The sequence below is a fragment of the Podarcis muralis genome, chromosome 5 (genome assembly GCF_964188315.1).
Source record: "Podarcis muralis chromosome 5, rPodMur119.hap1.1, whole genome shotgun sequence".
In the NCBI taxonomy this organism is placed as follows: Eukaryota; Metazoa; Chordata; class Lepidosauria; order Squamata; family Lacertidae; genus Podarcis; species Podarcis muralis.
This window is the reverse complement of record NC_135659.1, coordinates 75,850,324-75,864,683: the sequence shown is the minus strand read 5'-3', so window position 1 is coordinate 75,864,683 and position 14,360 is coordinate 75,850,324. Positions and strand designations below refer to the sequence as shown.

General features: G+C 41.6%; 1 protein-coding gene across 2 annotated transcripts in view; it reads left to right on the top strand.

Annotated features, from left to right (window-relative positions):
• The window catches only part of PTPRT (protein tyrosine phosphatase receptor type T), a 619,644-nt gene that overhangs the window by 305,163 nt on the left and 300,121 nt on the right, over positions 1 to 14,360 (top strand). The gene's annotated exons all lie outside the window — the stretch shown is intronic.

Genomic DNA, 14,360 nt, shown 5'->3' with positions numbered 1-14,360 from the left:
TATACATATCAGCAGCTACCCTGTGAGGGAATCTTAAGCTAAATAATAGTATCTAGTTCTAGCCCAAAGTCAATATGGCACTCTTTCCACTGCATCAGATTTGCCCATGATACAAGCAAATATTGTATTCATTAATCACAAAACAGAACAGGGATTTGAATGTTAAATTTTAGCTAGCAGAATCTGACAAATTATGAATAAGACACTCTGTTTTCAGCAGGAGACATGAGCACAACAGTACACGTAACACATGCTTCATACAGGTTTTTCAGGATGAAATTAAAATGCTTATCTTAAGGTAGAATGCAGCGCTTGAAATCTGCATTTTGGATTTTTGTCAGGAGGCCTGACTGTCTAATAATCGATTTTAAAAAGCCAGATTCAAAACTGGCTGAAACTGATTTTGAATGTAGAATCAAGTTTTTTTCCAAGTCTGTCAAGGAACTAATCTGATTTTCATATATGCATATATATTTGATATACCTATTTTTAGTAGCAGGTTGGTGGGGAAAGGAGAATATGGCCGTTAAGCAGCCAGTTGATACTTTCCTCAGCTGAATTATTTCTGAAACAGTGGCAGGGTTTTCACAGCCACTGCAAGCCTGTCAGATGTTTTTAAGCAGTTGTGCTTCAGAGGCTGCAGGCCTGTTCAAAGTGTGTTCAGGCAAATTGGAATCGTCAGAGAAAGCATTCTGAAAAATGCCTCTTTGAGCTGGCACATGGTCAGGGCTAAAAGGCCTCACTCCCGGGTGTTTTCTAAATCAGACCAGGCAGTAGAAATAATGGAAAGCTTTGGGTTTTGTCTTTTTAAACTTAGCTTCCTTGAGGGAATTTTCAAACAGTAGTTTAAAAGCAGAAGTGCAGTCAAGTTCAGGTGCCCTGTTGCTTACTCTTCCATTTGGCGCACAGAATTAAGTGCTCCATTCATCAGAAAGGACAAGGTATTGCTTTGTATTTTATAGAGCCAACTTTCACTTAACGTATTTTAGTAGAAATTTTTATGTGACTGGTAGTCACAAACAACTGAGACCAAACCTCCCTGTTAGGAACGTAGAAAGCTGCCTTGTGCCAAATCAAACTGTTGATCCATCTAAGTCAGTATTGTTTTCACTGACTGGCAATGGCTCTCCAGGATTTCAGTCAAGAGTTCTCCCCAGTGCTACTTGGGGTTGAACCTGACACCTTCTGCATGAAAAGCCCATGCTTCCTCTATCATTGAGATACAGCCCATCTCAAGAATCAGCTATGTCTGTTGGTGGGGACATAGCCATGGTTTAAGAAAACTATCAATCGATCACAAATGTGTGTTCCTTTCTTTCTGGAGCACATTTCCCCCTTCATCCAACTTCAAGTTAAAACAAATATCGGCACAAGCTTAAATTTGTTTGAGAGGCAGGGAGTTAAGTCCCTTTCAGTGCAGTTTCACTATATTCTCTATGCAACATCTTGCTCTGAGAGGAAATTGCACCCTTGCCTCTGGTGTTGCTACAATCCTGGCGTCAATAAAGCATGCTCTACTTTGCCATTAAGTCATGTATTCCCTCACCACCCTGGAGAATCACTGGGTGCTACATGGGTGGGGCGGGTCAGGAGACTAGACCCCCATGCTGCTACTGGGTGAGACACTTGTCCCTTCCTTATCTTATTGACAGAATGACTTCATTAGGGTCTTCAGAATTACCCACAAATAGCAGAACATCTAATTCTTCAGTATGAGGAAGTCAGCCTCCTATGGAATCTGGACTGTGTGCCGCTTGGGATGGGGACTTAGGGATTGCATTCCCTTCTCCTTTCTCTTCCTTCTGCCCACCTAGACTTGAATCTACAAAATGAAATATTTGTGCAGGGTGACAGGAAAGGCACCAAATCCGAAAAATGCCAGTGTTTCAATGCAAAGGAGCACACTCCGAGTGTATTCCCGATTCCTCCTTTGCAGCTGTGGCATAAATTCAAGCCGTGGCTTGATTCTTCCTTGAACTTGCCCAATGCCTGGCATCACATGATACCAGGCCCAGGAAAGGTGAATATGGTTTGATTAAAGCACCCTTTCAGTCCAACCTGTGAGGCTTGGTGGGTCAAATTAGGCCTGCAAGTTAAAGATTCCCTAACATGGCCATAAACTATAGGTGGTGACCATTTTGCACGTGTTCAATTGACACGCGACCGCCAATGTGTGGGTTGTTTTGGACCAGGAAAAGGGCAGAATGGTGGGGTGAAGGGGGGGCTTCTGTGCACTCTGTTGATGCGTGCAAATGCCCAGAATGCACAAGCGGGGAGTTGCCTGTAGTGTTCTGAAGGCTCTAGTGACTCCACATACTGTCTGGGCACAATTCAAGATGGTAGGCTTGATGAACAACACTAAGCATACTTGATCCTGTATATCTTTGCCCTATATTTAGTGTCATGGTTTCATGTTTGGGGCCTTTTAAGTCAGGTTTTCAGGCCTGTGACAGTAAATCTCACTGGGAGTGCAGCACAGTGTCACCATTGCTACCTCCATCCCCCCACCCCGTTTGAAACTATAAGCAACTGCTGCCTCAGTTCCAAGTTACTTGTCTTTCTCTCCACTGTGGGCAGGAGCAGTAGGGAGTAGAGGGTAAAGGGACTCTCTGTTCCTGAAACTTTATGAAAAATTCTGCCTTAGGCTCTTAGCTGCCAACCTAGCAGGTTGTTGCGTCTTAAACTGCATAATCAATCCAGACAAATTCATGTACAGAACTTTTGTTATGAATCCCTCCAGTGACTTGCTATTTCAGCAACTTACAGTACAGGCTAGCATCCTTCTCTTCCGCACAAAAGGAAAAGTGCCACACAGCCAAAAGTTTCTAATTGCCTCCATAGGTAAACGTTCTAAACCTCACTGCCCTAATCGCTTCCCTCCTTGTAAACAGGTAGCATAGGGGCTGATGGAGCTGCTTAAGCTCAAATTGACCTGAAATTACACATTTCACAGTTTGCATGGGTTCCCTCCCCATGGACATTATCTCCCCTCCCTTTTCTGCATAGTGCTTGTTGAGTGTAAATCGCCGGTACCTGTGGGAGATTAGCAGCTTGCTCTTGCAGAAAGCTGAAATGGATTTAATAACGTATGATAGACGAGCCAGAGCAGAACGCGGCACTAAGAATATGAGCCACAACTAAAGCTAGGCCAAACTACTTACTAGTGCAAAGAACCTTCCTTTTGAAAGGAAACCGGTGCCATTTGGGATTATATTAATCCACTCCACAGTAAGCTTCACAGCTTTGCCGAGTGTCACTTCTGTATCCTTGTAACTTGGTTAGCCAGCTATCATGATTCAACAAATCCTTGATAGGTGTGGTATAATGTATACATTGGCACAGACTGCAATTGATCCCCTGCATTTCTTTTTACAAAACACTGGAGGATACTCATGTCGTTAAGGGGCACACACACAATTTTAGGAGCATATTGATTATTGTCATTTAAAATATCATTTTGACATGACCAGTTAGACTATTTCCCTTTAGAAAAGTCTTCCATTGCCTGGGTGGGAGGGTGGCCAGTGGGCGGGGGGTGGGGGTGGGGGCAGGCAGAAGAAAGCATTTTGTCCCCTATTTTGTGAACGGGAGATGGGTGATAGGTAATTTGTGCCAGACATGTCACGTAGCAGTACCCACTTCCCCAGACAAGGAATGCACTTACCTCATTTCCTTCTTCCTAATAGCTGCCATCAGAGCAGTAGCAGCACTTAGATTTGGGTGAAATGGGAGGGGGTTTGAAGATGGTGGTTGGATGTACAGGTGGATGAGGGCAGGACAGCAATTCCTCTTCAGCTCTAAGCCCGAGAAGAATGGAAAGGCCATCATGCTTACCTCAGGAGCATTAAACAGCACTGTAACTGATATTTCTGAGCCTGGAGATTAAGGAAACAGAACAAATTAATGGGTTAAAGATTTTGAAAATAAAGATATAACTGATGAATAATGGAAGGAAAGAGAAATAATAAATGGGGGAAAGTGACAGGTAAACCCAGTTTAATGCAACAATTTTATAGGCTTGAAAATTAGAGAAGTACAAGAATGAGAAAATTAAATAAGACACAGAGCAATAAATTTCTGAACTTAAGGGTAGGGAACTATCTACACACATGAAGGGATGTCCCAATTATGAAAAGCAACAACACTAGGTAGTTCTTCCAAATGTTATTTCTCTGTATGAACTTCTTTCATTTTTATTTGATCAATGTTAATTATTCCTCTTTGATTAACAGTAGGAATGTTGAGAAGGCTCTTCCAAGTAAGACTTAGAAATGAACTGGGCATGGAGGCTCCTAAAAGCCTGCCGCAAACCACAGCCAAGTTGTTAAAGCTCCAAAATTCTTCTCAAACTCAGATAAAATCTAAGCCAAAGGAAAATTCCTGGCTTCCCACCAAACTACCACACTCCTCTTTCCCTCCAGCCATTACCTGAGTGCACAGTGGAAACAGTAGTGGCACACACAAGCAAAGGGAAGACAAGGATTCCTTCCTTCCCACCTAACTGGTGTTTGTGCATCCTTCTGTGTTGTTCAGCTGGAGAGGCCCTCTAGCATGTCACATAAATAGCGGACATAGGAATGCAAAACCCTGGCTAGGAGCAGCAGAGTGGTGGATCTTACCCAAATCTGTGGTGCTTGTGATGGTGAGGGCAGAAGGTGGAGATACAGTTTTTCACAAGTTTTGTGCTGCACCAGCTCTAGGCTGGTAGAGCTGAGGGACCCAAGGACCGGATCTCCCTATGAATCCACAAAGCTTTGGATCCCAAGGTCCTAGTGTCCTGGCCCAACACATCTTGTTCCATGGCTTTTTGCTGGTTGGTAGCAGCAGTAGTTTCCTGTGCACTGTGGCAGACCTTGCAACATCTGTCTTGGTGGAACCCCAAGAGGGGCCATGTGACATTGTAACCTACCCATCTAGCCATCAACAGCAGAGACACAGGTTGTGGAGATCTAATAAATCTTCCTCATCCCCCAATTGACAGGTTTTCTTCAAAAGACTTACTTTGTTTCAAGAAGTCAGCTTTGCCTTCTGCTTGTCCCTCCCCCCCTCCATACTCCTCTCTTCTGTTGTCATACACCATTGTCTTGTTTATGATTTTATTTTAAAATTTGAACTTACTTCAACTGTGTAACTGTTCCTTATATTGAATGTGCAGGGAAAAAAATATGGAATCCTATTAACCAGAAGTGAGAAAACTGTCCTGTGGAAAATAAGGGGCAACGTTGTGCTAGTGTTTTATCATGCTTCCTTTGTGCGGACTGCATTTTATGTACTTATTCTGCTGTTCTGTGTGGTTTATGGTATGCAGGGAAGGGGCAGTTAACCTTAACTATGGTACATGCAAATCAGGTGGCCAAATCAAATTTCTATGCAGGTTCACCCTAAGAATACCTCTCGTATCTACAAGTCAAGAAGGGACCAACATAATGCAATATGTGTATATCTGCATAAATTCAGGCCTCCAGTTGATGCTCTTGGGCCTTCACAGCTTTTTGATGTACAGAAACTAGCACCTGAAGGGAAAGGCTCTAGCTCTTTGACATAACATAGGTTTTGTCTGCAGAAAGTCCCAGGCTTAATTTTTGGCATCTCTAGGTCGGGCTGGAAATGTCCTCAGTCGAAAATCTTGGAGAGCTCTGACAGTCAGTGTAGATAATGCTGAATTAGATGGATTAAATATAAGGCAGCTTGCCCTCTTTACAGATGCTGTAAAGAGTGCTGAAGCAGAGCCTAGTGGAAAAAAAGTTGGCAATCAGAAATAGAAGACTTACAGAAATGAATATGAACTAATGGTAACTTGTGGGCTTCCATATTTTCTTTGTGTGTTTGTGTGTGTGTGGACACACACTATATTTTAGTGATAGCCTTTTTAGGGTTTTATAAGTTTCTGTTTAATGCTTCATTGCTCTGTGTGATGTCTTTAGTTTATCTCTTCATATTTTTCCTTATAAGCCATTATCTTATTTTCTAAAGCTATTATTTTCTTCTCCACTTCAGAAATTTTACTTCCTAATTTATTTTAACTCTCTCCTAAGAACAGAAGTGCTTACCGAGAAGTTCTGCCATCTGTTTAATGGCAAGTCTGTCCTAAATTTCTTTAACTATTGCTATATATGTCTTTCTTCCCTTCTTAAACTTATAATGAATCTTTATCTTTTTATCCATTAATTCTATATGTTTTAATTTCAAAATGAATTACTTGATAGTCATTCAGATTAAAGTTAATTTCTTACATGTAAATTTCAATTTAATTCCTTAAATTCAAAACAAGTTAATCAGCTTTTCCCATAATTACTTCAAAACAAATTAACCAGCTTCTACCATAATTATATTCTTCTCCTATCAATTAATTTAACTTACTGTATTTTGCTAATTAATCCACTTGTTTGGCTTCTATCCTTATTATTTCCTCTAAATTAACTCACTTCACTTAAATGCATTTACTTATGTCAATCAATATACCCCACAAGCAACAACCAATTCAGCTTGTAAGTGAAAGAAAGCTATTAACACCTAATATATCGCCGCTTCAGCCATTCTTTATCTATTATAAAGATGGGCAATAACTGATTGAAAAAATCTAGTTGATTAGCCCCATGCCTTATAATTGATTAATCAGTTGGTTTATGACTAATTGCAATTTAATTATAGCTAAATTGCTTCAGACTATTTCATGGGAAGGGGTTCATAAATGAAATGAAATAAATAATAAAAAATGTCATTATTACAATTAATTTAATATAAATAAATTTGTGTATCATCAAAACTTAATGACTGGTATGTACTAAGGAAAACTAAGGATTTCTCCTTGTGCAACAGTTATGCTTACCACTGATGGTTTGCAGCATCATGGCATTGCGGTATCGCACCACCATCACAGTCTTTTGACCGGCGGGAAAATAGGTTGAATCTGGCCCAGGTACAATTCGCCAATGGTAGCAGGGCCAGTAGGTGGGCACACACTCTTGGGGTGGCCCTGACTGAGTGCTTCAAGGACTTCACTCAGGTACTCTCCCAGGGTATTTAAAGATAATGCCAGCAGCATGCTGAACACTTGGGGTTCATCGGATCTCCCACCCTTTCTCCCTCATTCCAGGGGTAGGATAAGTTTAATGACCTTGCTATGGGTTATGATGGGCCGGGAAGGAATTTGCTCTTTGAGTCAATTATATACCCAGGGGTTTTGCCTTCCTCATTACAACCGTCTCAACTTTGGTGGATAAGGCGTTGGGTTAAGCCTTAGAGTTGGTTGGAGGGGAGGTTGCAAGCATAAATGGGGCATAAATCTTAGCCTCGTGAACATAACTGGTCTTCTTGAGCCTTCCTTGAATAGTAAGTACAGTCGTACCTCAGGTTAAGTACTTAATTCATTCCGGAGGTCCGTTCTTAACCTGAAACTGTTCTTAACCTGAAGCACCACTTTAGCTAATGGGGCCTCCTGCTGCTGCTGCACCGCTGGAGCATGATTTCTGTTCTCATCCTGAAGCAAAATTCTTAACCCGGGGTACTATTTCTGGGTAAGCGGAGTATGTAACCTGAAGCGTATGTAACCTGAAGTATAACGGTACCACCACCATATATATATTCCCCCATGAACTCCTAGGTTTCTCAAAGCTTATTTCCTCCAGCTGCTCATAAGCCCCACTAACAAGATGCTAACATGAGTGATTACTCAAAAAGTCTCTCTTTTACCACCAAGTTCTGCACACAAGTGGAGAAAAGTCCTGAATGTTCAATGTATGAATATTATAAAGATAAATGAATGAATAATGGAATGGCATGCTTGGAAACAAACTACTGTGATGTTGTTGTTGTTGTTTGTAATGTTCCACAACCCACTTCATAAATTCCTGCATATACAAATAATGTGTGCCATCTTAAGTTGCTCAATTTCTTTCTTATTTTCTTCTTGCTATGAATCAGCTATATAGTTTGAGTAGGCCAAGGCCATTTGTCAAAATGGCAGGTGAAGACACGTCTTACAGAAATATTAAGCCCTTTTCCACCACCTGCCTAGCTACCGAAGTACACAACAACACTGAACTTTCCCTTAACATTTGTTATAAGGTTGTTTTCATGTTTTTGGGGGGTTTTTTGTTCAAGCAAAAGTTTCTTTCAGTTTAGCCAAGACTTTCCTTCCCTCCCACATATGTTCTCATCAGTGTTTGTAGGTTAGCTTTTGAGTATTGGTTGTTGTTGCAAACTAGACAACACAATTCAGTAAAAAAAAAAATGGCTGGCAAGATTTATACCTACTCTCTTTTTAACAGTTTTCAGAAAGGCACAGCTTTCTATGAGAAGATGCTTTTACAACTCACATTTTTTGTATGGCTAATGTTCTGCTGTTTAAAAAAAATTAGGAGAATAAAATGTTTGCAAAGATGAAGTTCTATGCATGTGAATAAAATGACTCATTGACTAGATATAATTAGTTTTGCTTATGTAGTCATGCACCATCCCTTTCAATTTGGCATTTTTTCAGTTCTTTTCTTTCAAAGCAGAGCAGTGGAATCCATGTCAAAAGTTCACCTACTTTTGCAAATTTGATCAAACAATAACTGAGGTTGATTTTGCATTTCTCCATCCTCCCTCAAGCTCTCACTTCAAGTACTGCTTTTACTAATACTGGCTGTGAGATGGCTCTGACATGTCTTGATTTCTCTTCCCCTGAAAAGTGCAAACAAAGCGAAGCATTCAGTTCTAATATATTTGAGATCCGTAATAAGCTTCACAATTAGAGCAACACATCTTCCATCTAATTCACTTAATTTACACTGGGAAATGAGATACAATTCCACTAATCCAATGCTATTTTCCACTTTATCAAAGAATGAAAGCCTCCTCTGAAGCTGTGTTGGGATTCAGAGTAAATCTAACGGGGCGGGAAGGGAGGGGAACAATGATAGATTCGTGAAATAGAATGGCTTGTTAATTCCCTCTTTTCCGCATCCTCTGTCTTTACACTTTAAGCTTGTTACTCATTTACAGCAGTGTAAAATTCCATTTTGCAAATGAGTTTCAACCAAAGTAATAAGGGGACAATAGAGTTAGGAAGCACTAACCTAATAGGGTAAGGGAAGATACTATAATTCTACTGGAGGGCAGGTGGTTAGAGTTCTCTTTTCCATACTCTCCAAATCTCAAGGGAAGTTGAGTCGCAAAAATTATTAGTAAGTAGCCTGTAGGCAGAAGGCCATCTCTCTCTAGGCTCTGTAGATTGGATGAATCAAGGAAAGAAATCAAGATGGCCCCAAGGTGAGGAAAGGAGGATAGATTGGACATTGATAGATCAGTTGAGAAACTGACTACAGATTCGTATAAACCTTACCTTCATAAATGAAGAATCTGGGATACTCAGCACCAGGGTAGTCACATAACATTTAGAAAGTGCCCACAGTATCAAGATAAGGATATGGTGATTGTATATATTTGCAAGACTAAGCTAGATCCCCTTCCCATTCATGCACATTTTATCAAGACTCCAATTTCCCACATCATGGTTTGAAATGAATTGCTGGAACCTGGCAAAACTTTAGCTGACTTTCATCAACTTTGGCTCATACAATGTGTTATTTCAAGTAAACCTTGCCACCAATGCTGAGCTTGAAATAAGATGTCTTGGAGCCCTGTGCAGAGGTTTATAGTGATGCAGTCCTCTAGTGAAAGTCGTAATAAAAATATGTGAGTCTTTTTCATCTCTAAAATAAAATAAAAGATTTGAAGGTTCAAGGAGATAGCCAATAACAGACACATCATGTTAACAGTGCGTGCCATAGAAATGTCGTGTAAGAATTGCCAGCATAAATACTCCAATTCAGAGAATTCTGGCTGCTGATTGTTAAAGTGTTAAAAAGAGGAAGATGGGGGAAGGGAGAGAAAGCCCTTGGACAATAACTTAAAGTGAATGCTGAGGGGAGACTATGAAACGTTAACAGCAGGTAATAGTCATAAAACCATGTTAGTAAAGCAATACGTGAAACAGTGCTGACATCCTCTACCCCTTTGGAACAAATAACCAAGAGCCTCTAAATGTTCCCATTCTTTTCTGAAAAAAAGCTCCGTTAACATTTCAAATCCAAATGGAAGAAGTCCATCATGTGTTACAGCAGCTTTTAGCTTGTTATTTGCCCTGCAGCTATTGAGAAGGTGCCTATACAAACTTGGTTGGGTAATGTTTACTCTGCTCTCAGTGTAGAAAGCTTTCGTACTGCAGGCCTCTTCAGATGTTACGATATAAAGAGTAAAGAAAACATGGGAAGCAGGGCAGGGCAGATGAGTATGCTGTCTGCATCACTTGTTGCCATTCCCCACACTCTCTCTTAGGGCTGTACAGGGGAGCGAAGGGTGGAAACCTGTGGGTGCTGTGAACTTGTCACCATCGATGTTACCCCTGGTGGTTGGAGACTGTCCACCTCTCCCTAAAAAAAATGGGATCACCCCATTTTTGGACAAAATTGTCTCATTTGGACTACAAACGGGATGCCTCCCCCCCATATTTGAGCTCAGCTGGTCCAAAATGGCAATTGCGTTGCTGTTGGTGCAGCTGATGAGGAGCCCAGCCTGGTGCAAGCAACAATAGAGAGAAGGGGGAAGGAGTGACCTCCTCTCCCTCCCTCACCCCCTTCTTTCCTTTCCTCTCGCTGGTGCTCCTCCTCAGCTGCTGCCCACCTTTCTAGCAGGGTGTGGGTCCACCGCTGCTTGGCCCTCTCCATCACCCCGACTTCTCCTACCTCCTCCTCCATGCTTGAGTCTCTTCCGACGCCAGCATGGGCGAAAGGCTGGAGCTGAGGCTCAAGTTGCCTGCAGAAGCCTGCCTGCCTACATGAGTCGAGGGGAAGAGAGGAGCCAGGGGGTGGGGGGTAAGGAGTGGGTGGGAGGCTGAATGCAGGGAACCCTCCTCAACAATGGGGGGAGGATTTGGTCTCATGAGAGTGCGTGTGCCACGCAATCCCCACCCCCAGGCTGTCCTTCAGCTTGCCTGACCTGTCCCGTGCTTTGGCTGGTGAAAGGTTGCAACCCTATTGAAGGCAGTTTGATTAATTAAATTATAGAGCATAGGCCATGGATAGGCAGACTAAGGCCTGGGGGCCGGATCCGGCCCATTCGCCTTCAAAATCCGGCCCGCGGACGGTCCAGGAATCAGCGTGTTATTACATGAGTAGAATGTGTCCTTTTATTTAAAATGCATCTCTGGGTTATTTGTGGGTCTTAGGAATTCGTTCATTTTTCTTCTTCAAAATATAGTCTGGCCCCCCACAAGGTCTGAGAGACAGTGGACTGGCCCCCTGCTGAGAAAGTTTGCTGACCCCTGGCATCTGCCATAGGGGATGGAACAGGTACATTATCTCACAGTAGGATCCTGCACACATCCACTTGCCTCTGAGTAATCCACCTGATTTAGAATACAAAAGCAGAGTTGCCGGCTAAATTTCCAGAGCCAGCTTTGGAGAAGATGTTCAGGGACTCATTAACTTCTGCCTCGAAGGAGAGGAGAACAGAGTTTTACACGTCCCAGATCCCTCCCCCTCCCCCAACCCGGGCTAGATTGAATTCCCATTTATTTCACTGAAATTTAAATGTATCCTTGTACTGCACTCAGTGTAAAGATTAAAGAGCACTTTCCATATATATAATGAAAGAGAGAGAACAAATATCTTTAAAGTTTTAAATATTACCAGTTGCAGTTTTAAAGACTTCCTATAGAGTTTGACCAAGCAACTATCAAAGAGTTGAGGCTTTAACCATGTCTGCGGAATATAAAGAAGGATTAATTGTAATGATGAAATTGTTAGCAGCTTGTAAACGACAGGCTTAGTTCTCCTAGAGATGAAAGATCTGTGCTCTCTATCATATTACAGCAAGTAGCTTCTAATCCTGAATCAGAGGAATCACTTTGCATAGTTTCTATAGCTGATAAGACAAAAATATAATTCAGAGCGAATGCTAATTATACACAGCTAAATTTGGTGTGAAAGAAGAATTGCCTGTGTGGGTGTTGCCAGTGCAACAATATCACAACTGTAGGAGCAAGCAAGGGACTGAGGGGCTGAGATTACAGATAAAGTTAGAAATTCTTCCATGGGTTTTGTGCAGCATGACCAGAGCATTATGCCGGTGTTGTGGTGAAGTATAACCATCTCAACAGAAGGATGCCATAGTTAAAAATGTGGAATCATACCTCATATCTATGTCAGAAAAGAAGGGATGCGGGTGGTGCTGTGGGTTAAACCATAGACCCTAGGACTTGCCGATCAGAAAGTCAGCGGTTCGAATCCCCGCGACGGGGTGAGCTCCCATTGCTCGGTCCCTGCTCCTGCCAACCTAGCAATTCGAAAGCATGTCAGAGTGCAAGTAGATAAAAAGGTACCGCTCTGGTGGGAAGCTAAACGGCGTTTCTGCGTGCTGCTCTGGTTCACCAGAAGCGGCTTAGTCATGCTGGCCACATGACCCGGAAACTGTACACTGGCTCCCTCAGCCAATAAAGCGAGCTGAGCATCACAGTCCCAGTTGGCCACGACTGGACCTAATGGTCAGTTGTACCTTTACCTTGGACGGCTTTTTGTCACAATAAAGTTTTGTAATATAGAAAAAAAAAAGGTGATAAACCACATGGGTTGTTGACAGGAGAGGAAGGATTCTGGGGAAATATATGAGCTGGATTTGTTTCTGTCTGTGTGCAGGAGAAAGGAAGAGGGGGAGAGAGAGAATGTTTACTCATAATTGTTCAGCATTTTCAACTTGTTTTAAGTATGGGCTGCCTTCCATATACACTGCAATGCTACTTCCACAGTGACATATGCTATTGTTTCTTTTGGGTAGAATTAAGTGTCACACACTTCCAGTCATTCTATATGTGCAAACATTCAAGCTTGCCAGGCAGAATAATACATCCCCTCACCATTTGCAGTTCTGGGGGTTCTTCTCAGCCCCCTGAACCAATTTCAGGAGGTGGGAGAAAGAAAAGGGGGATAAGCTCCGTTGTGCAAGCAGAAGTCCTTGTGCAGGTCTTCCCTTGATGGGGTTGGAGAGATGAATGCCATCCATAGTTTTCACACAGCCAGGGATATTTGTGTGCTCACATAGATTTTCGATCCAGCCTCTATTCTCTCATTTAGCATTACAAGCTCTGGTTCATGTACCCTCACGTTAAAGTTTCCAGCCAGCATAGCAATACATTTTGTCACCCTTAAATATTTACTTGGCATGGAAGTTTTTATTTCACATTTTAGTGGGGTGTTTTTAATAGGCTCTCACTGGCCACAGTGTGAAAAAGGCCTATCCAGGAAGCTCCAGCAAGAGTCTATTTAGTCTCAGACTAAAAATTATTTTGTCATATAATTTGCAAATATTATTTTGTCATAATTATAAGGACTGGATGGTCGCACTTTCTTGAAGAGCTAATATTGTACCATTTGAAACAATGAAGAATTTTGTTGGCACCATAAAAACTATTTAATTCATTATATAATAAGACCTCATGGACTTTTATCCACTTGCTCAGATGCATGAAACTTTACCCTCTGTAGGTATAATGCATGCAGATGTAGAGAGGGGAAATTGTAAAAAGTGGAGTGAAAATAGCAAAAACATGCAAAACTTAAAGCCTGTAAACTTCAAAAGAAGCATTTGAAGTTTAAATGTATGTAAAAATATTTATTTTATTACTTAGAGTTATTCTTCCATTTATCACCTTTGCGATTCCAGAGTGGGGAAACAGAAAATTGAATATTTTAACAAAATTAAAACAAACAATTTACATTAAAACACAATATAATGCCCACAACAATGATCCTACCCTGACAATTTGTTGCAGCAACATCTGACAAAATATCTCAGCAAGTTCCCACTAAAATCCTTGGAGAATAAAAATGTTTTTAATTGGTATCACAAGGTGACCAAAGATAACTCCGATCATAATTCATATGATTCATACACACCCACCTACACACCCATAGCTTGTGTGCTAGCACAGAAAAAAAGCCCAAGAAGGAAACAGATATTTTACTGGTTTCTGAATATTGCCGCTTCTGAAGTCAAATCTGTGCCCATTTATTCTTTTGCATAGACAGTAGGAAAGTATGCAATAATGACACCCATCATGCTGGAAGGCAAGGATGTGAATGAACCCCTCATGCTATGATATCTTGCGATATTGATGCCAAGATGGAGATGGACACAAAGTTGGCCTTTGGGACTGGTTCTTTTGTGTGTTTATGTGGCACGTGGTGCTGATGAGTAAATCTGTTAGGCTAGCGGGCTGTCTGTAAACAAGTAGAGACTTATCACCCAGGGACTGTGAGGGGGGGAAATAGCATCACCCAGAATATGCAGCAGTGGTTATAGCTGTAAGTGGTGTGCTA